General features: G+C 45.8%; 1 protein-coding gene across 23 annotated transcripts in view; it reads right to left on the reverse strand.

The window, feature by feature from the left end:
* Positions 1-27,839, reverse strand: part of MICAL3 (microtubule associated monooxygenase, calponin and LIM domain containing 3) — a 182,579-nt gene that overhangs the window by 142,779 nt on the left and 11,961 nt on the right. For 10 of the 23 annotated variants that reach the window (XM_075602444.1, XM_075602440.1, XM_075602436.1 and 7 more), the window contains exon 1: positions 26,871-27,037. The exons of 1 other annotated variant lie outside the window; for it this stretch is intronic. The gene's annotated coding sequence lies outside the window, so the exon portion shown is untranslated. Of the gene's footprint in view, positions 1-12,327; positions 12,352-26,870; positions 27,039-27,839 lie in introns of those variants that run through there. 12 more of the 23 variants (XM_075602450.1, XM_075602447.1, XM_075602449.1 and 9 more) reach the window with 5 other exon arrangements.

Genomic DNA, 27,839 nt, shown 5'->3' on the forward strand with positions numbered 1-27,839 from the left:
CTCTGTAAACCCCGCGGCCCCCCGACCGCAGTCTCGCGCCCCCCCTGGGTGTCGCGCCCCCCAGTTTGCGCACGGCACACAGCACAAAGGATTTTTAGACAGTCTCAGCCAAGGTGAGCTTAGTCTGTGTTTTTTGTGGCTGAGGCACAAGGAGATAAATTGAGCACCAAGCACCCCCTGAGAATACTCATCAGATTTTACAACAGTTAAATAAGCATTTGGCTCTTTCCTACATCCAACTGATTCATGAAGGCCCTGTGGATATTTCTACACAGATCTAGAAGCCTCCACCATTGTTGCATCACGTAAAGGGATCCAGTGACTTCCTCATACAAGGTCAGGTGGTTCATGGATAAATTGGAAAGGGAACAGAAGACAATTCTTTTTGAAATGCATTGCAAAATTTGAGCAGAATACTACCGCCTTAAACATAACCCTCGGGGACTGAGGGCCCAGCCTACGGTTAAACTTATGCAAGGACAGTAGTGATTTTGTATGAAGTGGGACTGTACATTGAATAAATGTAAGTTTGACCTGACAATTGTTCACTATTGAGACTTTGCAGAAGGTCCAACGATACGAGAAATTTGAGGAGAAGCAGGAAGTCGAGAGACGTAGATTCCAGGGGGATGTAGCAGATCAAAATAGCCAGATTTATACTTTGTTTGAACGTTCCCACATGACCACAAATAGGAGCTGCCTACAGGAATAACCCCCAGAGAGATTGAGATCAGGATTTGTAGACCCCTCTCACCCCCCAAGAATGATGAAACATGGATTCATCCTCATCTTTTTTTATGGAGCCCCTGAATACAACGACCAGAAGGGAAGGCAAATTCAGACCCCAGAACGGTCCAACAGCAGCATGCAAACAAGACAAAAATAAAATATATTTCCAACAGGGTCCCAACACAAGCTGAGAAGCCCAATAGAGGTCTGTATTCCCAACCCCAGAGATCTGTTGGTTAGATAATAAATGCATCTTTTTTTCCCGCTCTCCAGGTCCTGATCAAAAGGCAGGGGGAGACACAGGATATGGAATCCAGCAGTGAGGGGGGAAAAAACCATACAATGACTCGTGATCTATTAGCCATACTGGGAAATAGACATACCGACATCAAGATTACATGCAAATAAAAATAAAAAAGTCATCCCTCCAGCAAACAAACATAAGATTGAAAAATGTTGAATTGGCACAAAAAGATAGATATAGAAGATCTTAACAGAAGCGGAATTTTATTTTTATTTTTTTATATATAACAAAGTCAGAAAAAAAGGATAAGACCATCGTTTTAAACCCACTGATAACGGGGGAGCATTAAGGATTATGAATAGGAATGATTACATATTTTGAACCAGTTGTGTGATGCAACCAATTACATAACACTCCCAGGAGATGCTACAAACATGATTAAGCGAAGAATAGAAGACGTACAACAGGCCTTCAGGCACACGGTGATCTCAGATGTAAATAGAAAAATATGTGTCAGCCATCCAACCATTCTATAACCTCCCAAAGAGCCAATAAATTGACCAGGTTGCCCTATCATACGAGGCACACATTTGGCATTTCAACGAGTAGCCATTTTCCTGGACCTTTTGTTAAACAATCACCATCTACTGTTAGAGGAGTAATTTTCTGCAGATGTTACAGGATGACACTATTGGTAAACAGGATATTATATTGGTTACAGTAGATTTAAAGAACCTATACACTGTGATACAGTATGATGAGGGCATATCAGTCATAACTAATTACAAGACAATACAGCAGAATGATTATCTTTGATAATGATAGTAAGAAATTTAAAGCGTCATTCTATAAATCGTAAACAGGGTACAGTGATGGGGTCTAATGTGGCACCCACATACACCAATATATTAATGATTTTTCTCATTTTAAGAAAAAATATGTTTTGTATTCAGATGTTTATGGAACATTGTTGTGTGGGCAAGGTACATAGACGATCTTTATCATCTGGGTCAAAGATGGAGGAAGCCTACAGGATTTTTTGGAACATCTAAACCAGGGATAGCCAACTCCAGTCCTCAATTGCCTCTAGCATGTCATGTTAAGGATATCCCTGTTTCAGCACAGGTGGCTCAATGTGCTTAAGCAGGGATATCCTGAAAACCTGACTTGTTGGTGGCTCGAGGGCTGGAATTGGCTGCCGCTGATCGAAACAGTGTACATATCAAATTTACATCAACAGCTGATTGTTCACGCTATGCTATCTGGACTCAGATGCCCAGTGGCCTCGGATATAGTGGGGGCGTGCAACAGAGCGCATGGCATCACATTCTCCTGCTGCAGAGGCGATCTGTGGCCTGTGGAGGAGGCGTGTCCGTGATGTCACGTGAGCAGTTCGCCCTCATTGGCTGAACCGCGCGCATGTGACCCAGCCGTTGCGGAACAAAATAAAAATAAAGTGGTCTTGGAAAAAAAAAAAAAAACACAAAATCGGCCGCGCCATTGCACTCCATGGCTGTCCTCATTGAGGTACGGCCTTTAGTTTGTGGCACAGACGCCCTAAGGAAGGTTAGTTACAGATCTATATTGAAGAAGAAGAGGAGGAAAAAAACACGGATCAGACCAATCTCCTACATTTTAGTCGTTTTCACCCCTCGCGCATGAAAGTCTGCCATATAATTAACTACTAAGGATACAGAGAGTGATCACCGATCGTAAACAAAGAAAAGAGCGACTGGAACAGATGGCGAGAAAGTTTGCAGATCGGGTTTATGGGGAGGATCTATTGGAGACGAGGTTATGAAGTTGGACAGAAAATTACCTTTTGAGCTATGTTAGAGTACAAGTATAGGGCGACTAGAGAACAGATCCCATTTTTGTGCACCTATAAAGACACAAGTACTACAATTCAGAAGATTATGCCAGCACTGAAAGGTGTGTGGCCTGTCCTTACCAGGTTCTTTGAGAACCTCTACTGTTTTTCATTTAAGAACAGTTGCAGTATACAGAATAAATTGATTAAGGCAGATACGGGCGCACGTAAGGAAAATCATACCAGAGATTCAATGCCTAGGTCCTGGACGATACCATCTGTCATGTACACACTGTAATAGTGTCAGAGGGGGCGCTCTTGCATCCACATAATGGCTTTAAATATACAAGCAAAGATTATAGTACTTGTAATTCCAACTCATTTACCTGCTTAAATGTCCCTCTGGCCTTAAATAAAAATCGATGAGACCAGAAGACCAATTAAAAAAAAAAAAATACAGAGAACACAACCTCAAGTGGGAAAGCTTGGGTAATCACAGAAGTACACAGTTTCCCAGCAGCCAGACATTTTAAGGCCATGGGACAACACCAACCAACTTTGCATCCAGATCATTGACTGACTACCATGTCTTCGACGAGGAGGTGTCTCATTCCTGAAACAGTCAGACAAAATGGATCAATAGACTAGACAGAGCTCCGAAGGGACTGAATGAGGATTACGAGTGGATACATTTCCTATGACAAGTGTGGCAGGGGTGCAAGTTAGTGGATAATGCTACTATAGATCTTGCATATACACACCAGGGTTGGCCAACTCCAGTCCTCAAGGGTCACCAACAGGTCAGGTTTTCAGGATATCCCAGCTTCTGCACAGGTGGCTCAATCAGAATGATTGCACAACCTGTGCTGAAGCAGAGATATCCTGAAAACCTGACCCGTTGGGTGTCCAACTCCAGTCCTCATGGGCCACCATGTCTAGACCAAGTTCCGAACCACCAGGGACACACATGTTGGAAGCAGTTTGTGTCTTATCTGGAATACCTATGGTATAGAGATTAGGGAGGTTCCCTAGCTACTGTAGCTAGGTTTGGTTTCCACAAAGTGATGACCCACAATATAGCAGTGTTTGTTTTTTTTTTTTTTTGGTTTTTTTAATTACCTTTACTTTTTTTTTTGGTGTGTTCCTCACCCAGCAATTTTGTTTTCACAAAAATATAAAATATAAACATACAATTCTTCATAACTCATCTTTGATTATTTTTTGTGGATTATATTTATTCATAGTTCTATATTTCGGTGTGCTGTGGATATTTGGTTGGCTTCCTATATGGCATTGTGACGGAGCAGTCTGTAGGCAAGGTCAGTTAAGAGACCACACATGCATTTTAGGGTGAACCAAGACTTTGAGTGGTGTATTTCTCCACAAACAAAAAACATTGGGCACACTGTCCTTTAAGGCAAACAGACAAAAGCATAAAAAGAAAGCCTACTCCACTTTGGAGACTAAATAAATAGTACAGGCCCTACCTATCTGACTGGCTGGATAGGCCTGTTCCCAGTCCAAAACACATGCCATACTATCAGGGAACAATGTATATGAAAGTCTTATCTTAGTATGCTGGTCCGGTTTCTCCAGGCAATCTTCAGATGTAGGTGTTGCAGTCCTGCTGCTCCCTTGAGGGGCCAGCCTCTGGCAGGTTCCTGGGTCCTCTGTGTCCAAGAATATGGTCTTGTGTCTTGGGGTCAGCACACAGCCTTTGTGTGCTCAAAACTCTCTCCCTCTGTCAACACAGTTGTGACTGTGCCAAGGGTTTTTTTTTTGTCAGTTCCCAGATGGAGGCTTTTCTAGCTGTCTAATTATCCAGGTGGAGAGTGGCTAATTGACAAGCTGCAATTAACCAGCTCCCTGCTGGATTACTCAGACCACTGAGGCTTTCTAGAAAAGCCTAATTGGGACAGGGTTGATTCCCTTTTACTGGATAGACAACTAGCAATAGCGCATTTCTGCATAGTACTAAGCCAGGTTCCCTTTAACCTTAGATTCCGACAGGATTCTTTTAATTAACATTCCACTTTCTTCCTTCTGATGGGAAAGACCGAACTAATAAGACTGACTGAAATTATACCGGTGTTGAAACCTTTATTTCTAGGATAGTAATGTTGCCCCTTTTCAGAAGGACCAATCAACCTGGTAACTGGTCATCCGGATCCTAAATGGGGACGACATGATGATTACATAGGATGGACTGGAAGTTAAAGATATGGGTGAAGGAGGCGGCCTCATAATGCATTTGACACCATATTCACCTTAAAATGACGAGATGAAGTCCCCATCCAGCGCTAGGAAGGACCAGGAGGGTCCAAAACGTCACCCTGGAACTTGCAGTTCGCTTCCACCAAGAAGCTCAGCAACACAGTATCCAGGAGGACTTCGCCCTTCAGGATGTGAACCACATGAGCAATTTAAAAAAACTTAACCTCGGCGATATTATAGGGGGAAGGAGGAGATGGGGGGGATGGTAAAACTAAAATTATAAACACATCCTGTTAGCAAAGTTACAAAAAACAACAAAACCTGCACAACTGTCCATTAGTTCCGTTCACAACCTCTTTAAAATGGAGGCCTTCCCACTTCAGAGGGCAGCGTGTTAACCACAAAAGCCAAAAGATGCACAGCACTGGGAATGCAGGGGTTAATGCACAGGTGAGATCGGATCCTGGGAGCAGCTGCGCTCCCCACAGGTCTGGAGACCATTGTCGCTGTATTAGGACAGGGTACGTGTCACTGAGCTGGAAGCACACGGGCAAGGAGAGCAATAACACACACAGGACACCCTGTGCCAGCCAGGTATATTTACACCACCAGCCAAGGCTGGTATCGGGGCTTCCTGCCAGCGAAATCTGCTCACACCCGCCTGCTGCAAAAGGTGTTACAAACCGCGAATCAAAAGCCCAAGAAAACAATATAATACTACTACTACTACACCCAAACATAGCGGTACTGTACAGTATTTTATATACTGTTAGATTGTTTCAGACATTTTTGTATTGTGGTCAGTCAGATCACAAAGTCAGTAAGCAGTAAGCCATGTACAATGCATGGTCACAATCATATTCAAACCAGCAAATGAAATGCAAATAATTAGGAAATTAAATAAATTTACACAGATAAGAAATCAAAAACGACTGAGACTTTGTAATTCAGTTTCTATTCATTTCTACGGTACAGTAATAAGTTTCATATAGCGTTTCTCTCAATGGGACTCAAAGCACATAATTACAGTATTTATTTTATTTATAAAATGTGTTACCTGGAAGTAATACATTGAGCGTTACTGCTCGTTTTCAAGTATGTCCTGGGCACAGAGTTATGATGACAAATACAGTTACATAAGTGAACAGGGTATACATTATATACAAGACATTGCATCCACAGTTAAAGATATAGTATAGTGCATGCAGCACCTAGGATTGTTACAGACACAGGTCACTGCCCAGATGAGTTTATCAATTAGGATTTTATTGCTGGAGGTACAAGGAGATAAAGTGACTTTCACACGGTCACAAGGAGCAGACATCGGGAATTAAACAGGTCCCCTTGATTTTAACTCAATGTCATGGTTTAGAGCGTCGGTACTGACCGAGCCGATTTTATATAATTGTATAAACGATTCTGAGACCAGCACGGTCTGACTTTTCGTGCGCGCGCATACATCAATTTACAATAAAGTATTAAAACAAAAAGTCAATTTAAAAAAAAAAAAAAAAAGTCAAACCAGATCTCATCATTTAAAAAAAAAAAGGCATTTTTTGTACCGATTATAAAGTAGTAATGGAAAGCATCAATTAAAAACTGCAGACAATAAATAGGTTCTAGTGCAGTTTCCAGAGACATTGCATCGACAAAGATTGTATGTACAGGCCTGTGTACACGGCAGCATTACAAGAGCCCAGCAAAGCAATGTAAAAAGTACAAAGCAGAGTGACTGCACACAGGCAGAGAAGGGGTTAAGTGCTTAGTCTGTCCCTATCCTGCACCATCTGTTTCCTTTGGCCTCCGTCCTGTCAGTGAATACACCGCCCGTTATAAAAGGTTTCACGATGAGTGCTTTCTGGCGACCCCCAAAAAACCCCACAAATAGAAGCATTTCTGCGGACAAACTGGCGATGCGCTTACACCTCAGAGCCGCTCACGGCAACAAAATGCAAGTTATCCAATCAGCTCCTGGCCCCCACGGGCAGAGAAAGGGTTACAATTAACAGCTGTATCCTGAAAACACCGCATAAACTCTGGGAGTAAAGGGTTAAAATGGAGCAGGAGGCAGGGCGAGACATTTTAGCGATTAACCCAGCCAGCGCGGAGGGATCAATTAGCCGATTAACGGCTGCTGATGAAATCTGACTCCCAGCTCTTGTTCTTAAAAGCAAGTTGACGTTTTTTAGATTTAAAAAAAAAAAAAAAAAGGGAAAAAACCCGAAAAAAAAGGTTCTGTAAGGAAAGTAATAAATAGGAGGTAGTCACAATTAAGTGTCCAGTTTGGGTGGGTAGCAGGGCAACACACACACACACACACACACAAAGCTTAAAAAAGGTGCAGTGCCACTGCAGAGCAAGGTGAAAGCATGCCAGGGGATGACCACCTCCCCCCATTAAAATCAATAGAACTGGATTTCTCAGCAGCAACAGGAAAAAAACCATCAGAATCCTATGTGCTTAATGCTCCTTCAGCAGGTAGGAGCAGTGTTTTAGAGATACTTGGCAGCCTAGGCCTTATGTAAAGTTTATCTACTTATCACTATATATTGGTAAGCACCAAGTAGTATTTAAGCTATAGCGCTATTATCACTATATTGTTCTAGGAGCCGTGTTAGAGATACTCAGCACCATCATAGTCCAGCGTTATCATTTGCAGTTAAGGTTCAAATATTCCACCCCTTGCCGGATTTAATCATATTGCTGCCAGGTGGACACGTACTGCAAAGCAGTGCGTTTCCTGGCCTCTCCGGCAGCAAAGGGAATCATTTACTGCAGTAAGAATGTATCCTAGCGTACTAAAGCCCACCCATGGAATGGTCACCCGCTGCAGGTCACATGTACCATGAACTGCGGCCAAGTATTACCGCGCATTAGAAGTCTCTCTGCCTTTCTAGTGCAGGGAGCAGCAACACACCCCGTGGTCTGCAACACACCCTGTGCTGGGTGCGTCAGGCTCCGGCCCGGGAGAAAATGACCAGTTCAAGATCACGGGGAGCTGCGAGTGTCTGGCAGAGCCAGCGTGTAAACACAATCACACACTGAACACAGTTAGGGCACTTCTCCCATGCAAACAAAGCAGGCCATGTCTCAGACCCTGGATCTATTTTAAAACATCTTTCAAGAAACAGACATATGTTTATGTAATTGGTTTGGTTAGCTAGATCCTTGGAAACGAGCGAATGTTATAAAAATGAACATCTTTGAATAGTGTCACACACACACACACCTCCAACCCACATTCAAGGTTAGGCAGCGATTATAGTGGCAGCGACAGCGCACGTGGCGCGAACAGACCCATTTTCAATGAGGCTGCCCATACAGCGTGCGAAGGATGAAGCGCGACTGCGATTAGACAAACAATTGTGTCGCGCCACATGCGCAGTTCAGCCAATGTGACATCACGGCCACGCCTCCCTGCCGCCCTCAGTGCAGGTTTCACGTGAGCGGCGCGCGTGCGTGACGTCATGTGCGCGGCCACCATCATCGTGGCACGTGTGTGTGTCTTATACATGTAGCGCGTCACAGCAGTAATACGTGTGACAATATAACAGTAGGAATAAGGGCTTCAGACAAGAAACATTAGGAAAAGGAGTCCCTGTCCCGAAGAGCTTACAATCTAAGTCGTAAGTGGGGGAGAACTTAGAGATAGGAGGGTGTTATGGTAAGTTTGTCTGCAACGGGTCACGGTCAGTGCTTGAGACATATAGTATCAGCCAGTGGCGCATCCCATATGCTTCGCAGTGTACAAAGCGACCATTCCTCATCGGAAGGGGGACACACCTTCCAAAACTTCACCGCAGTCCTGCCGCTACAGGAGTTCCATACAATGTAGTGGGGGGGGGGGGCACGGCAGATTTAGTAACGCAGAATTGTATTAACCTTTATACAAATCAGCGCTTCAGCTTTGATTAGAGTCTCTCAGACATGGGGACTTGGCCACACGGCTGAAAGTTCACGGTTACAGCAGCTCGTGCAAGTGGGGCAGTGCGTCTGAAAGCCTCCAGATCCATGGAGAAGCCACCTCCCCTGGGAAGCAGATCTCACTCCTGTGGATGAGTAGCGTGGGTCTACCCTACCACAGTTGCATTTTCATTTTTTAAAGCACCCGAGTGTACCGTGCTTTGCTTGGAAATTAGATCCTCTGCGCTGCTTTGCATGTTCATTTTTAGAGGCAGAAGCAGGACACGCACATCAGCAGAGAAAGGTCTAATACAAGGAGACTCCTTCAGCTATTGTTTTTAAACAAACCAGCGTGTGAAGTCTCAAATCTGCCAATGTTCCCACGCAGACACCTGCACCGATCACTCAGGAGCACTGGCTTAGCCGTGCTTAATGCAACAGTGAAAGCAGCCTGGGGTGTCAGAACGCAAGGGTTTTATAAGCCTCAGGCACAGCCGAAATACTATCAAACAATGCAGTAATATTTATATTCATATAGTGGCAAAAAGTACGCCACGCTTTACAAAATACATTTAAAAAAATGGGACACAGGACGGACACAATAAAAGCACACTATGGTTTAGAAATCCCTGCACCGGAGAATTTACAATCCAAGTGGTAAACCAAAAACAGCTTACCATCTACAATAAAAAGACTGAAATAGCCAGCCAACGAGACACACTGCCCGACATGGAAATCCGGCAACAACATAGATGTGAGGGGCGCGTGTGAAACACGTACAAATACAGATTCGTGCAGGAGCCATACAATAATGAATATCAAATCTGTGAAGAACGGAATTTATTAAAGTACACCAATTCCAGGCGTTCAGCGTGTTGATCTTCCAGCCGAACCAATTATATGAAGGTTTTGATTAAGGGGCTGTCCTTGCAGAGAAGAAAAAAAACACGGGACAGGGCATGTTTAATAGGCCAAGTGGAGCAGAGGGAGGCCTAAACAATAAAAATACATGTTTAAATAAAGCTTTGAAATGGGAAAATATCTTTATGCAGTGTCGGACGGGGGCATCTATCTAGAACCCATCGGGGACAAAGCAGGTGCAGGCTGAGCCTGGAGGGGGGGATGAGGTAGGAGAACCCCAGCGGAGGACTCCGCCATGGTCTACCCCCAGCTGTGCGTACCTAACCTGCGCTGCAGCCTCCCACCTGGGATTACCCCGGTCTTTATGTAAATGGGACATCAAATCCCAAATCTACAGGGAAATGGTTTGCAAAATAGTTCCAAAGCCATCAGTCGTATGAACAGAGCCAAGCCAAAATCTGTAGGAATTCGGTTGACGCACAGAAAAGGGAAACGTGGTTTTTTTTTCCGGGGGGGGGGGTACACGATACAAATAAAGTAAAATTGGTAATCTCAGGGCAATTTCATTTTTCTAAACAGGCCAATATTTCTCCGAATTGATCCACATGAAGAGAGCCCTCTCCATTGCAGACACAGAAAGGGAGAACAAGTTATACACAATCACAGGGTCCCAGCTGGGAAACGAAATCCTTTCCAAACAAAGCGATTGTGTGAGCCATGCGAGACTACCCCTTAATCTGAAGTCACATGTGATGCTATTTTAAATCTTTAGCGCCAGTCCTCAAGGGCTACCAACAAGTCAGCTTTTAAGGCTATCCCTCCTTCAGCACAGGTGGTCCAATCAATGGGTCAATCAATGACAGCCACTTGTGCTGAAGCAGGGATAGCCTGAAAACCTTACCAGGTGGCCCTTTAGGACTGGAGTTGGCCGCCCCTGTGCTAGCAGAAGATCGTGATGGGATCTTGCTGCACACAGTCTCATACAGGTGGTGTGACGGGCGGCTGGACATCCGGCAGGTCTGACCACAGACCTTCACTGCAGACATAGTGGGAGTGTACATCTGTATCTAATCCACAGACATCTACTAACTACGCAATGAAGTTCCTGTCTGCCCATGTGTTTTGTATACTACAGCCTGTGTCACAGGGAGAAAACCCGACCATAATTAGCGGTTAGATTGTGCTGACGAGGAACCGCAACATCTTAACAGGCGGATTCAGAGAGCGACAACGCACACCACATGCATTCAGCGCAGAGCGTCGTACACGCAATGAGACAGCCACACATTTGTTGAAGGTTGCGAGACCTTTTAGCGAAGCAGAGTTAGAACAAATGTTAACTTTCAGGGCCAATACAGCTTCTAGATTGAACTTTGTACCCCATCGACAGTCACAAAGAGCCTGTTTTCAGTTCCAGATAGGGTCACCCCGCCCACCCTGAAGGAGTTAACCAAGGCAATGCTGACACATGACAGCCAAGATAATAGGCCAGTCATTCCAGTTACAGATGTCAAATCCCACATGTGAGAGGGTCACACATTGTCACTCCTCACAGACGTCTTAAACAAGAATGGTGCGGTGGGAGGGACTGTCACCAACTTCTCAGAAAGCCAAACACTCCGGCACAAGGAACAATTCCAGAAGTTTGGCTCCTGACAAATACAGAGTACAGGAGACAGCCGGCTTGTGGAGTTATGAAAGGTAACAGGAACGAGTCGGAGAAACCTTGCATTGGGCAATTAAATTTTTATACATCCAGTGAACCACTACACAGTTTTAACCTGAAAAATGCCAGAGGTCTGCAATGCCCCTCAGGCTCTGAAGATGGTCAATTCATGTTTACATAGGATTTAACCACAAGGGATCAATCGCCTCCTAACTCCACCAATTGAATACATTATCAGTGCCAGCAGTTAGACCTACATCTCCACTAGAAATCCCTTTCCTGGCTCTTCATTCACTAGGACAGGAGTGGCTAACGCAAGTCCTCAAGGGCCAACAACAGGCCAGGTTAAGGATATCCCTGCTTCAGCACCGGTGGCTCAGTCATTGGCTGAGCCACCTGTGACAAAGCAGGGATATCCATAAAACCTGACCGGTTGATGGCCCTCGACTGGCATTGCTCAACCCTGCACTAGGAGATTCTGGGTCATACCCTCAATGTTCTACCGTCCTCTTCCTCCTCGCGGCTTCCCCCTATGGCCCTTATGTGAGCTCCCACGCTGGAGATCTTCCTCCTGCCCATCGGGAAGCTACTTCAACTCAGTCAGGGCCTATGAGGGCAATTCATCCACAGGTGCCATACGCCGATACAACACTACCCCATGGTCTCCCATTTAAGTCAACATTTCTGTCCAATCGTGCGACGGCCAGCACTAATGTCGTTTAATGACGGACACCCTCTCTTTTCCTGCCTGTGACCTCCCACACTACGTCTGAAAGGCCCTCTCCCACCAACTTTCAATTCATCTCCCTCAGACACCGTATCTGAAACCCCACCTTCATGAATCATTCCAAAAAGCACCAAAACACGACCCGCCCCTGGGAGGCGCAAGTACTCACCCACCTGTGTGCTACGACCAAACGCACCGGCCCGTATTCCTATGGTTTGTTAGGTCTCCCAACACACCAAGATTGTAAGCTCTTTGATGGAAGCGATTCCCTTCTCCCATGTTGATCAGATGTAGCTTAGACTTCTGCATTATATTTTCCTGCATGGTCTTATTTACTATTCAAGTTGAGTGCCAAGTACACCCTGGGATCTATATAGCGACACATTGCTTGGCTGACAGCAATAGGACTAACACGAACAAGGAAGTGACACCAGGAGAATCAGAGCGAAGCTTCACCCTCGATCGGAGCCTTCTGCTCACACCTCCAGTTTCGGAAATACTGTCCCAGATCACATGCTCATACAAGGACAGCGAGCCACCAGAACACACAGGGACAGACTACTGACACCGCTCGAGTCAGTTTTAACCCCTGCGCTTCCACAGGCTTTAACCACATCCATCACAGGCACAGCTCCTCACACGTCACCTTGAAGAATTGTCTGAAAACTTCCCTTTTGTAAGGATTCTTTTAATTAAAAAAAAAAAAAAACACATACAAGCAGTTCCAGAAAGCAAGCCAAAAAAAATTAATTAATTCTTAAAAACAATGCAACTGCTCTTCATAGTTCTTTAATCCTCAAAAGGTTCCGCTGAAACTAATAGGATCCTTCTTGCTCCTGGAAGAGGTCCGGAGGGGAAGGGGGGCGCTGGCTGATCATTTCCCCCCCTTCAATTATAATTTTGTTTCCATAATCTGCATTTCGGGGAATTGTTATAGAGACGTGACGTAGATAATTCTGAACCCTAAACCAATGAGCGTAGTTTAGTTAATGATCAATTGGCTTCATTTCACAGGTTTAAACATACCCTTTCATTAATGTATTTTTTGTCTTAGGAGAGACCCTTTCTGTAACCCGACTGCTCTCCCCACTACAGATTCACGTCTCAGCAACGGTCTATTTACTCAATATACCACTTTACATGCAATTTAGATTGTACGCTCTTCGGGTCAGTAGTTCCACCCTATACATATTTCATGCACAGATTCCCATTTTACTATATTTACCAGCACGTGCAATATAAATATAATTATTTTTTTTTTTTAAACCTACGGCCGTGGTTGAAATACTACAAATATACATTTACTGCTTTGCAGCGATCTGCAGAATATTCTGTTGTACAGGGAGAGACAGTCGCAGCAGAGACGGGGTTTGCCGGCTTTACCTCTTGCCGTGCCCAAGGCAAAGTGCTCGCAGCGGGGCCCCTTCAGCCAGCGTCGTGGCGCTATGTGACGTTGCATTGTCATAGCAACTTCATGTGATGTTGGGTCGCCATGATGACAACGCGACGCTGCAGGAGGAGGGGTGACGTTGCCACAGAAAGGTAAGACCCACTTTATAGATCATTGGTGTTCAGTTCTGAAGAAAGTATCGCCGAAAGGACGCAAATGGAAATAAATAAATAGGACATTGTACAAAACAGGGCTACTAAGATAGTGCAGGATCTACAGCAGGAGTGGGCAACTCCAGTTCAAGGGCAACCAACAGGCCAGGTTTTAAGGATATCCCTGCTTCAGCACACGTGGCTGCCATTCTGTGCTGAAGCAGTGATATCCTTAAAACCTGGTGTAACAGGAACTCACCCGTTAAGAAACGTGCCTCTAATCCAGCAGTGTGCTGGTTAATTGCACACCTGCAATCAACCAACCCCACCTGCATAATCAGAACTGTCAGAAAAAGCCTGTTCTGAGACACAGGAAGAGGATTTCCTTAGTCTCACTATTAGGGGCTGAACCAAGGAAGGACAGATTTTTCCTTAGGCCGTGCGTATGTCCGCGACGGGCGACGCCGCCCAAAAACGAATACATTGCTGCCGCGTGCGCATACAGTGAGCGCGACGGCAACAATGCGACGGAGCGAATTTTGGAAGCCGGCAATATTGGATTTTTCGAGGGCTGTCGCCTTGTGACAGCCCTTGAACCAATCAAATGCCAGTAAGCCCGCGACGCCACCGCAAAGCGAAATCTAACTTTCGCTAGCGGCGACGTCACGCGTCGCGGGCACTATACGCGGGGCCTTAGTCCACACTGGACTGACCAGAGGAACAGATGTCTTGAGCTGCAGAAGGACTGGACGCTGATAGCAAGACAAGGGGACCAGACCTCTAAACCTGGACATACATTGCCTTAGCACACAAAGGTGCTGACCCAGGAGAGCAAAGAGGCTTCCCCTACAGCTACAAGAGACAGATAAGACTTTCTTTTGGGACACACACACACGGCTGGTAATTAGCTTAGCTAACCACCCAGTTAGAGAGGGCTGGACTACATGTGTAGATATTATCCAAAGTGGAGCAGGTTCTCTTTTACTTATTTTGAATGCTTTTGCTGTGTCAAAGGGACAGGCGCAATAAAGCCTAATTTTAGTTTCCCTTTAAACTGTCTCCATTGCGTACCTCTGCACATGTCTTCCACCTGGTCTGTTGGTTGCCCTTGAGGACTGGAGATGGCCACTCCTGCTCTACGGCAGAAGACTTCGGGACCATAATATGTACATCTTCGAGGAGGGGGGAGAGGGGGGGTAGGAAGCATATTTCAGAGCAAGCACTAGTAGACGACGTCACTCAGAAGCTCGAATGTGGCCAAGGGGAAATGTGAGGGAGTACTTCACGTCAAGTGGATTTGTGGAACAGCCTTCCAACAGAGGTGGTAGGAGGTAATACAGTAAGAGGATTCACACATGCTTGGGATAGACAATGTTATCCAAAGTACAAACTAAAGCCAAGGATCAAATAGGACCTGAGGTTTTACAGCAGACAGGAAAATAGGCAAACACGTAGAGGGGTTTCTTATCTGCCGTCAAACACAGCGTTTCCTACATTTTAAAGTTATGTATAGACGCCATGAAAATGACGGCCTGAAACACAATATTTACCATGCTGCTCCGGAGGGGGTCACAGCTTAGGACAGAACCATTCAAGCAACGTAAGTGCTGCCAGATCTGGAGCAGAGAGAGATACAATATAGACATTAAAAGGAACAATAAAAAGGTCTTTTATTTTAATTCCTTGGTATAGACAGAAGAGCTTACAGTCTAAACTGGGGTGAGCGACAGTAGGCACAGCAATATCCTACAAGCCCAACCGCTTTGACGATGAAAGGGCCTGGAAGGAGTTGCTAGGAACAGTAGAATAGGAAGGTAATAAGAGACCTTTCATCACATTACAGCTCAGTCTGCTCATCAGCACTCTGTATCGTGAGTAACAGGGAGTAACAGAGCGTGACTCATAGTATCCATTGCTCCTGTTCATACAGGGATATGTACCCTATTCCTGGCCAACACACACAAGAGTTGGACGCTTGTGCATCTGACCCCACTTTATGGTCCAGAGCTGCAGGGCCCTGAACGGGTTAACTCACATTAGCAGAAGTAGGTACATGGTCCCCAAAAGCTTTAAATAAAGTGCAAACCTGATGTATTTTAAAGTTGTTAATGCAATAAACCTCTATTCTAAGGCCTCAGCTATAGTACAGGCGCGCATGACGGAGCGCGCATGGACGAGAAGCGATCCATGGCCTGTAGGATTGCGCGACGGGGAGGCACACCCGCATCAGCGCCCTCGCTGGCTGACCCACGCACGTAAACCAACCGTCGCGCGACAGTTCGAAAAATTATCCCGAAAATTCGTCCGCCTCGTCGCTCTCTATGGCAGTCCTCATTGAGGTACGGCTTTTTGTTTGCAGCGTGCGCAACGTTGTACAGACGCGGCCTAAGGGTGGTCAACTCCCGTCCTCAAAGGCCACGACCATGTCAGGTTTTAAGGATATCCCTGTTTCAGTTCAGATGGCTCAATCATGACAGCCACCTGTGCTGAAGCAGGGATCGCCTGAAAACCTGGACTATTTGTGGCCCTTTAGGACTGAAGCTAGCCACCCCTACTCTACGCAGTGACCAGTGTCCGTATACTGTATAGAGTATTGTAAAACAGGTCATTTCCTCAAAAAAAAGGACACTGCTTCAAACCGTTCGCACGCAACATGGGTGAGGAGGAGAAATACAAGTGCTGAATATTGTGCGGTTTCATTGCTTATCTGTGTCTCAAAAGCAGTTTCTGGGTAGGACTGCACTTCATTTCTCTAAATAAAAAACACATTTGCTGGGTCACTCAGAAGAATTCTTGATTAAAAAAAAAAAAAATTTAAAAAAAAGTTTAAAGGGGCCAAGACAGCCCAGTACGCGTTGGTGTCTCTAAAGTGATGCTTGGCTCCCAGTAAAGTGTGCTATTAATACAAGACATAGCAATGTACAACACATACTTCTGTAGATCTGGCTGGACCCGCGGCAATCACAGGGTTATCATGAAGCCGGTGTCCAAGAATGAGAGTCAGATCTGGAGTAGGTGAGACAGAATAATCCCGGCCCCTCTCTCAGCACTACCACAGCTGAATAATGATGAGGCCTCTGTATTTATGACACGAGATTAGCTGCTACTGACTTGTATCCAAGAGCAGAGGATTAGTGAAGGGTGATGGAGTTTAGAACAGGACTACGATCGATCGGCAGATAATGCCACTTCTCCCTGGCACAGGTATGTCACGGAGCAAAATACTTTCACTGCACACTGTGTTGATGGAATATACCCGCAGCTGACCTTATTAGCCCATATGTCATGGTGTTAAGTGGTGTACTGAGATGCAGCATATGTTGGCCATATAAACAGATAATTGTAACTTTACATTAAGAAAATATTAGCATGAGCGCAGGCCACGTCTGCCGTCACCTCCGGCTACAGACTCGTACGGCGCAAAACAAAAAAAACACAGGGGGCCCAAGGATCCAGGTGCTGAAGAGGCCAGGAACACGTTTTCAGGATGGGAGGAATATCAGAAGAGAACATTGTGCAGCCTTCAATACCCAAATAATGGAGACTTCCCCCAAGGTCCCCAAGCTTGCTATTGGCAAACGGATGACACGGATGTGCCAATTAAACCAGCAGGTTTTTTGAAATACATTTTAGAAGGGCCAGCCTATGGAACCCCCACTTCCAAGACCAGTTGTAGCCTTCTATTTCTGCACTTTGATGGTGTCACAATGACTTCCCAAGGAGATCAGACGGGGGAAACCATTTAACCCCCTAGCTGCCAGGTGGCCTTCAGGTAAACATGAAGGCCTGACCGTTGCATCGGTAAGTGGTTTATTATTTTGGTCTCACAAGTGTGACTTGCCCCTTAATGTCACTGCTGCACACCTCCCCGGTACATGCCTGTGCCTGAGCAGAAGCGCAGGCCTGGGAGCGATTCAGATATCTCCCGTGTACCCAACAAAATACAACTAAGCTCTGCCAAACCAACGATCCCCTGCAGAGCCCGCTCAGGAACAGACGTTCTGTAACAGCGGCACGCACTACAAAAACAGACTGTGCCCAGGGCTTTGTCAGGGACACAAGATGGCATTTGTAAGGTTCCAAATAACCAGTGGGGGGGGGGGGTTGTGTCATTACAAATCTACCACACCACTTCTGCAATGTGAGCTGATTTGGCACTAATGGGGTTAACACACTGCTACTTGCTCAGAATTACTCGAAATTTTCATGTTCAAATTTACTTTTCCTCCGCCCCCCCCCCCACCCCCCCCACATCACATGATGTAGGTGCCATTTTCAACACCTGGGACCCCCCTAGTTCCCAAGACACTTACCAATGAAGTTACAGGGTTTAAATAGCTTGTAGGGTAAACAATATGGCAGCCGAACCGCAGACCAATAGGAAACCGCAACATCAATTGGGGCTTCCTATTGGATAGTCCTTTAAATAACAGGCAGTAATACTAGCAACTTCATCAGTAAGTATCTCTGGAACCGGTGGGGCCCTCGGAGCAGACGTTACGTTGGTAGGATGGATAGCCGCTTTAAACGGCATTGTGTCAATTGAAGAAACCTATGAAGAAACCTATGTGGTTTGGAAAGCTCCGTATACTACAATTGAATCCATGGACACACACACTCACACTCACACCTTAATTTCAGCTCCGGAGACCCCCTTCTTCCTGAGATACTTACCTGCAAAGTAGGTGGTGGTAGACGCTCTCCACGGCTACCAGGGTTCACAATATGTCCGCTGTTCAGAGATCTCAGGCCCTGCGGGTCAATAGGAAGCCGTGATGTCATCAGTGCGGCTTCCTATTGGCCCATGTGACGTGGGAGCTTGACACACACACACACACACACACACACACACACACACACACGGGGAAGTCAATGAGGGCAGCCATAGTGCGCGGGCGTGATGCAGAGCATCCGCATGGCAGAATTTAAGCTACAGTTGATTGTTCTTTTAGCGCGTCACGTGAGCAGTTCAGCCAATGAGGGCAACCCAGCCTTGTGACGCGTCCGCCACGCCTCCGACCATGGATCGCTCGAGCGATAGGCACGTAACGTCGCGCCTACTATAATCTCAGTCCAAGGCTGTGCTTATAGTGCCGGCGACGTCGTGGCAAAACAAGTGTATTGCCGCGGTCGCTTATAGTAGAAGCAAAGGATTGGTCACTGTGACGGTATCTTTGAGACAGGCTATTAATAATACACACCAAATATAACTGAGTTGAACTGAACGAGACTTAGATATGATAAAATATAATTTATTCCTTGAAAAAGGTGAACACACGAGATATACAAATAACAGACAAAATATGCACTTAAAGTTGGAATGATGAAATAGTCAGAAATCGTGACTAGCAGTTCATACAGCAATCTTGAAAATCACAAAAGACACGAAAGACAATAGCCATAGGCTGAGCCTGGTTCTTATACAATTATTTCCCATTGAATACAACCTAAACCCAGCCCATCTCATAAATCAGTGGTGAGGTTGACAGTTTTCCAGAGTAAAACTCCTCCCACCCAAGGACGTTTAAAAAACTGCTTTTCCTATCTAAATAACTTCAGTTCAGTAATACTTACTGGCACGCGAGACATATTAATACATTCCGGCACGCATGACACTCCCAATGAGATTAATATTACCGTGTAATACTAAAATGAAGAGATATTAATATCTGTCTCTTAGGACCTGCTAGACATCATGTGTCTGTAATCGTTATGTGCGAATCAGTCCAACGAATACACATATGTAGCTTTTAGCACGTTCAGTGGAGGACATCTCATAATATTCTTATATTTAATAAGGTCACTCATTCTGATGTCTCCTTGGGTAACTGCACCCCTGGCCCCCATAACCCCTGGTCAATAAATCCTTTGAAGCAGGGACTCGTGTGTAGAGAACATTTGTCACAGGTGCTAGATTTCACACCCAATGCCCCAGACATGGGCCTAGCTGTCTCTACCAGCAACTTCAATCAAGCCTTTTGAAGCCCAGATATTTCTGAAAAAAAGACACCACGCATCCTAATGTATTTTCCTAAACTGCAGCTCATTAACCCCTTAAGCTCTAGTGTGTGTGTGGTGCAGACACTGGCACAGAAACAATACATTTATACAGGGGAATAAACAGTTGGCTGGCAGAAGCAAGGCAAAAACACATTACTGGACCCCAGTCCAGTTAACCCCTTGCTTCCCAGGTGAGAGTAGAGGGTGGCCAAATGGGGTGTAACCCCTTTAATCCCGGGCCAAATCCCCTCTCTCTTGACAGTCACGATTTCTGAATGTCAAGTCAATTTGATTTTTCCAGCAACCGCTGCGTGACGTCGCAGTCACTATAAGCGCAGCCTAAGTCAGGCATCGTCTGCAGATACTTTTAATGTCCTTATTTGACATACTGTATCAAATATTTCTGGCTAAAGGAGCAACTTCCTTTGAAGTAGCCAGGGCCGGATCAAACCCGCGTCAGCTCATTGTGACCCTGGGCAAGTCACTTCCATATGGGTGTCTGAGACCGACAGTGCAACATAAGCAAAAATATATGTAATTGGCTTCCATAAACTAAATGATGTTTAATGTCTGATGAATAATAGAGCGACTCTGAAAAGCAGATGCATGGGAAGGCTCCTTTATCCTTCGCTTCCCCCTGGGAGAAGCCCGTGGAACGGGAGAGAGAGGCCACACTGACTCAGTGGCATCAAACAATTGAGTGACACCTTCCCAAATTTACACTCGGCGTGTTCACCCACATGTCATCTTACAGGTGTCGCAGCCTTTAGCGTGTTTATAGGTGGGGCCAGGCTACCCTTGGCAGTGAAGCAGTTAACAGTCGCAGCTGTAGGGTACAATCGCTGTGAACCGAGACTAATATACCCTTCCAAATGAAATCCGACAAGCAGAGCCAATAAACCACACAGCGGTCAGGCCGATGTCACCTTGTCCGAATGTCACCTCCAGACCCCAACCCTCACCTGCCTGTAACAGCACCACCCGGTGACACGCAACAGCTTCATTATACAGCTCCCCCCAACACAGCCTCATTACACAGCTCTCCCCCAACACGCAACACAGCTCTCCCAACACCCAACACAGCCTCATTACACAGCTCTCCCAACACGCAACAGCCTCATTACACAGCTCTCCCCCGATATCAGAGTAACCCTGCAGCAGGTGAGATTTGGACAGGGGCCCATATTTACCAAGCAGTGCTATTAAACAACATGCCTGATTTACTTAAGTGGGCTATAAAAGGGTCTTATGCCATAGCACTGCTTAGCCGATATTGCCTGCGTCCTCTCTTTGCCTCCTAACCCTGTACAGGTAGCAGCGGTAACCACAGGCCGGCTGTGTTACAGAGAGGAGCCAAAATCCCACCCTATCTCCGTTAAATGCTCGGCCCCACTAGCTGGCACTTTTTTTTATTAAACAATGTGTTCATGTATTTGTACACGTTACCAATATGAATACATGTCTATATTCCTCAGAGCCATTTACGGTGAAACCTTGCCTAGTAACCATTGTCCTTCCCCTTCATCTCTTTGGCAAAAATAGCAGCATAGTGTCGCCAAATAGGAAACAAAACACTTACCTAACATCTATAAAGATTACCCGATCTATTCCATAAGAGTGTTTATAAAATATATGTACAATCCTTGTTAAAGGCATAAGTAACTGACGATTACACTATTAAACATTACACTATTCAAGCACATGAATAGCACTGTGGATATTCTGAACACATGATACATAAGCTTGGCCCCCTGCAGACGCACTTACCAGAACTCCCTCCTACTGTCTCTATACGTTCTCCCTACCTACCAATTAGACTGTAAGCTCCTCAGGGCAGGGACTCCTCTTCCTTAATGTTACTTTTATGTCTGAAGCACTTATTCACATGATCTGTTATATTATCTGTTATTTATTTGATTACCACATGTATTACTACTGTGAAGCGCTATGTACATTAATGACGCTATATAAATAAAGACATACAATACAATACATGCCAATGTAATTAGATGTCATGGTCTTAGGAGGGATTAGTGCAGAGGTAGCCAACTCCAATCCCTGCTTCAGCACAGGGGACTCAAAGACTGTGCCACCTGTGCTGAAGCAGGGATATCCCCAATACCTGGCCTGTTGGTGGCCCTTGAGGACTGGAGTTGCCCACCCCTGGGTTAGTGAGAAAACAAGGTGTTATTCACCAGTGCAAGGCTAAGGGGCCAGTAACGCCCGCAGGACTGCCTGGCAAGGAAAGGGATGCACAGATTCTGCATTCCTGTTTAGATTTCCGATCCTCAGAAAAGAAAGACGGATGCATGAATCACAACAAAAACAAGGTTTCCTTTGGAAGGAGCCTTTTCCTCCACTTCGTCATTTTATTGTTTTATTTACGGAGCTGGGGGAAAAAATACAAATTCCAAAGACTAGCATAAAACACACACACTTACCAGCACCTACAAGGTTATTCAGGGCATAAATAACACATCTTATTGCCAACTCAGACTATCGCTAACAAAACAGTGTGACCGATCCCAAGCAGGGGGGGGGGGAGAGAGAGAGAATAGTCAATCACTGCGGGAGCTTCCAAAGTCACACCCCACAATGCCTTGCAGCTGTGGATGCAAAGCATTGTGGAAGCTCCTGCTGTCATTAACTGCTATGCCCCCCCCCCCACACCAAGGTGCAGTTTGGGGCCTTACCAAGTGTGCAGTCCCAACGTGGGCTCAGAAACCCGCTATACTGCGCGGGATCCGCCATTACAGATATGTGATTGCCAACCCCTTGGAGACACCACCCGGACCCCCTGCACCAAAAGGATGCCAAGCTTTAGCGTGGCTTACCACCCAGTCATAGCAATAGGAGTTAAGCCGCGCTAAAATCTTAGCACCCTTTAGTGAACATGGGACAAAAATCACAGCAACATCGCCCCAGGGAACCTGCATTTCAGACGTGACGAAGCCAAAAAGGTGGACTACTCCGTATGCATATACAGAGAACGTGCAAAGTGAGTGGGAACATGTCTGGCATAAACAGGACATTAAAAACCACAAGAGTTAAAAACAGGAGCCGTTAAATGGCAGAGAGCTTTCACACTAAGTGTTGCACAGCGACACAGCAACTTCAAAGGCAGCAGGTTTTAGAAAAGTTATCCACTAAATGTTTTGTAAAACAATTAATGTCAGCCAGTCTTTGACTGAGCTACCTGTGCTGAAGCAGGGATATCCTGAAAACCTGACCTGTTGGTGGTCCTTGAGGACTGGAGTTGTCTACCCCAGGGCTAAACCCTAATTCTCTTTCATGTCGACTCACACTGCGAAGATCCCGTACTTTGCCAGGTGTGGGCCCCACACCTCCCCCAGCACATGGAAGGCTCCCAGGGCAGGATTAAGCAGCTACCGTTACTGCAGCACCAGACACGAGCGGTCACAGCGATAGTCACACCCCGTTTCCCACAGATATTATTAGAATACCTCAAGTCTGACACATCCACTCCTCGGTCAGCAGTCCCCGGTAACTACGGCTCATGCCTCCTCTTAACCCTCCGAGTGCCCCAAGGCAGTGACAGTTACCACGGCAGGTGGTCCTCGCACGCAGCAGCTGCGTCAGGGGCTCGTTGCTCGTTTTGTAGGGTACATCCCGCTCGGCGCTGAACACAATCTGACCGGAAGAGGGAGACTAGCGCTGTTCGTGCCACCCCACGGTCACAACGTCAATCACGTGATCGCGACGGGTTGTTGCACTCAAAGGGTTAAAGATGTATGATTTTATTTTTTTAGCCACTTTATTCACTGTGTCATTTATTAAAACTACACAACAAAAAAAGCCCTTCCAGCGCACTGATCTGCAACAGAGAGCAAGGTATGAAGTACCACTGTAGGATGCCCTTCTGTAACTCAAGCTGTGCTGCACACGCCGTGTAATACAGATCCAAGTTAAAAGGGACAAGAAGCAAAAACTGACACGCTGTGTGCTCATTTGCATATCTTTACCCTGAATCCCTAGCTGTAGTGAAGGCATTGAATGCCAAGAGATAATGGGGGAAAGCAGGTTTGGGGACCTGTCCGAGACGTGTGAATATGCGCACAAGTGGTACTTTTATTATAATTAGTTTGTGGGTTTGTTTTGCACAAACCCAAAAGCACCACCTTTTGTATATACATGCCCCGACAGTCCACTTCCTTACATATAAAATGAGACGAAGAAGAAGAAATGGACGTTGTGTTAGGTTTCCATAAAAACGCACGCACTTTCCAAAATAAGCCAAGAGGTTTGACCCAAAGTTTTGGCTTTTTGAAACAATCGCCCTGGTACATACCATACAGGAGGCAGAGAAACGGGACCGTAGCGGGTTAATTTTTTAAGGCCAAGTTATTTTACACAACTTCTAATGATCCAAAAGCTTCCAACAATGTGAAAGCACTTTAACATGCAACGCCTGCAATTCATAACATTCGACAAATGTATGTCCCATAGCATCAAACACCAGGAAAAAAATTTAAAAATTCTCGCACGCACGCACTGCCATTTTTAAATGGAAGTCAAGTGGTTTCTTATAAACGGACAACTGTGTTCCCCAAATTGATAAATCACCTGACAGATTTTGTGTTTCTTGTTCATTTACAGAAAAGCCGATAACAAAAAGCAAACAAATCGACTCCTTGCAAAATGTAAGATCACAAAATAATGTTTTGTAAATATTAAAAAAAAAAAAAATGAATTACTAGACAATCCCTATTATACTCCAAATAAAATGTATTTTGAATCCCTACATATTAAGGCCCCTTCTAATCTTACGCCACCTTTCTAGGTGGGGGGAGAAATCCCTACTAAGGCCGCGCTTATAGCACCGGCACGCTGCGGTCGCTGGAAAAATCTAATTGATTTCCAGCGATCAAGCTGTCGCTTCTACTATAAACATACGCGCCGGCGGCAATACATTTGTTCTGCCGCGACGCCGGCACTAAAAACCGCAGCCCAACCGGGATAGAACCCGGCAGACAGAAGCTTCCACTCACTTGGGGAGAGAGAAGAGAGTGAAGTCAGGAGACACGCAGGGGTCAGGTTAGAAGAGGCTTCACTGCCCATCAATTCTTCACAAAAGCAGGGGGTTACTGGCCATGTGCTTTAAAACAGGCTGTGCTGAAATGTTGTGTAATGCGGCAGTCATACGTTTATAGGGCTCCATGTTAAAATAGACGAGAAGCAAAGAGTGACACATACTGGGTGCTCATTTGCATGTCATTACCCAGAATCCCTCCCTGCAGTGGAAGCACTATATGCCAAGGCATAATGTGGAAAGGCCTGTCTGACGTGAAAATGTGCACAAGTGATTTATATTTGCTGTACGGGGGAGGTTTTTGACACCAAAACTGCCAACTATTTTTATTATGTAAGAAGATTCACTTTGAGACAGTGCTCGTAAGTGACCTTTAGGGTGGTATATGTAATTGGCAGCTCATACAATGTGTTCAGCACAATGATTAGGAGTGCCTGCCCTTTTAATGAGATATAGATATATCCCCCCCTATAATAGCACATGAATATGGACAACGAACCTTCCGTGGTCCGAAAAATCGCAGTTTAACTTATTTTGTGTCTGTGATGGAGATAAAGTTATATATTTTCCTTTACGTTTCAGCTGCTTGGGGTAGTCTACCACATTCTAGCCTGCACAAAGTGAAAGATAAACAGACTATTGACTTTATCTACACAGATGTGAGGAGTGCCAGCTACTATCAAGAAAATACACACAATAAATAGGACTGCAGCTAAACGCAGTAGGCAGTCTCCTATATTAAAGACCTTGGGTTACACTTGGAGACATGCGAGGTTTGCAAAGCTATGAACATTATATAGTTTCATGTTTCAATCAAAAAGGCATAGCAGCCTACAATAAAATCTACTAGTCCAAGACCGACCCGGCTACAGGAACTTAAAAATGTCATGAGAATGAAAGGAGGAAACGTCAACAAAAAAAGAGTCACCAAGTGGCACTGCAGCCTTAACGCTCATAAACAGTGCACAATTAGAAGCGTTTTACAGCTGTGTAATTGCCAAGGCACCTAGTGTATCTCCAGGTTAAAAATAGCCTGGTGACAGGAGGAATCTGTGTCCCCAGGAGATGCAACCTCAGTTGCAGAGAGGGAGATAGCACAGCCTCTCACTTCTGCAAGGGGGGGGGGGGGGGGGGGGACTGGGGAGGAGGAGAGGAGATCCAGTATGTATGCACCCACAGGTCTAATTCAGGGGTGCGCAACTCCAATCCTCAAGGTTAAGGATATCCTCGCTTCAGCACAGGTGGTGCAGTCCGCGCCTGACCTGTTGGTGGCCCTTGAGGACTGGCGTTTCCCACCCCTGACATCTGTGGAAACCTGGAAACGGGTAATAACTGCTAACATAACCCAAATATGTATCCTCCTTTTAATGCCAAACATGGCCTGCAACTCCTCAGCTGCTGAAGGCTCGGCACCATGTGACTAATAGGCCTGGAATTGGCGGAGGAGAGCAAAGATATGAATCCGTTTAGTGAATGTGCACCCTAAACTCCTGCAGAGCATGGTGTAGAGTGCAAGCTCTGCGGTGCAGCACCGCATTGTGTTTTACTATTACGGGAGGGGCATGATCTAGGTGTCTTGGAACCAATTGCAAACACGTCCCTTTATCTCCCTGTGCCTCAAGGTACAGACATTAGTATACACTGATTGCAATACATATAGTGCACATCTGTAAACCTCTGTATACACATATACATATCATAACCTGCTAGTAAGCAGCCATGCGACTGTCACTGGGTAACGGTAAATAAACAGCACAGGCATCTCTCACTCACACTTAAAGGCAACATAGGTTTATGCAGAGGGCGGCAATGCCTTAAAGAGCCATAAACCAAATGGCATACAGTATATCTGCACATGGTAACGACCGCGGGTGCGTTAGATACACATGCATAATATATATATACACACGCACATTCACACTAGCGTCCCTGTCCCGAAGAGCTAACAGTTTAATTGTGTTTTCTAGGCACAGAGAAGTAAAGTGACTGCCTATTAACTCCGTCAGTGCCGGAGCTGCAGGATTAGGAGAGATGTTTAACCCCTGTAGTGTTGGAGACTGCAATTCCCCTCCCCACCAGCACTGAAGGGGTTGATTAACAACGCGTTGCACGTGCCACCCTCACCTCTCCGCCGCATCCCCGGGAGGCTCAGGACGTTCGGACAATCCGAGGCTGCAACATTGTATCCAGCAGCAGCCGCAGCCTTCTGAGCGCGAGGTAAGCCCCACCCACCCGGGAGAGGAGCGAACCATTGATAGGAGTGGGGACGGCCACTAAAAACGCGCTGCAGGGAAAAGCCAACTCTCCTCATCCTACACCTCCTCTCCGATATCTGCCTGAACAGCCGTGTAGTCAACGGACTTACCGGAGCCAGGAAAAGGCGGACAGAGGGGGTCGCGGGGATCTAGCGCGAACACCCCCTGCTGTCAGAGGCAGGATGGTACACTCCGCGAGATGACGCGATTAGCTGAAGTGGGAGGTGTAGAAAATGAAAAGAATGGGGCGGGTGTCTTAAAGAGAATAAACTGACCAATAGGAAAGCGGGGTTAAGATCAAAGCCCCGCCCCATCTTAAAGAGATCTGACATTAGGAACATGCACAACCATATGTCACACTAATCATAATGGAATTAATACAGGTAGTCCTCGCTATCCAACGTTTCACTTTACAACGAATGGCGTATCCGACGCTTTACAACACAACCCTATGGGCCGTTATCCGACGCCGGAATGCGTTATCCGACGCTCACCGCCACTGATTAACATGGGACTCACTTTACAACGGTTTCACTATCCAACGCTGCTTCCAGAACGGATTCCGTTGGATAACCGAGGACTGGCTGTATTGTGTTATTGTTATTCCTGTATAGAGCTGCACTGTACATAGCGCAGGACTGAGGAGCTCATCAGATACAATGAGCCCCTGAGGAAACAAACCAAAATAGGTGGCGTGACGTGAAATGTGATATAAGGGAATAAACATGAAAAAAATGGAACATAAGCAATCTTATTAATCATTTATCCTGGAGCCACACCTCGTCCTAGAAAACTGTCCCTTCAGCTCAGGACAACATATTCTGGCTGCGTCCCAACG

The sequence above is a fragment of the Ascaphus truei genome, chromosome 5, assembly GCF_040206685.1.
Source record: "Ascaphus truei isolate aAscTru1 chromosome 5, aAscTru1.hap1, whole genome shotgun sequence".
Lineage (NCBI taxonomy): Eukaryota > Metazoa > Chordata > Amphibia > Anura > Ascaphidae > Ascaphus > Ascaphus truei.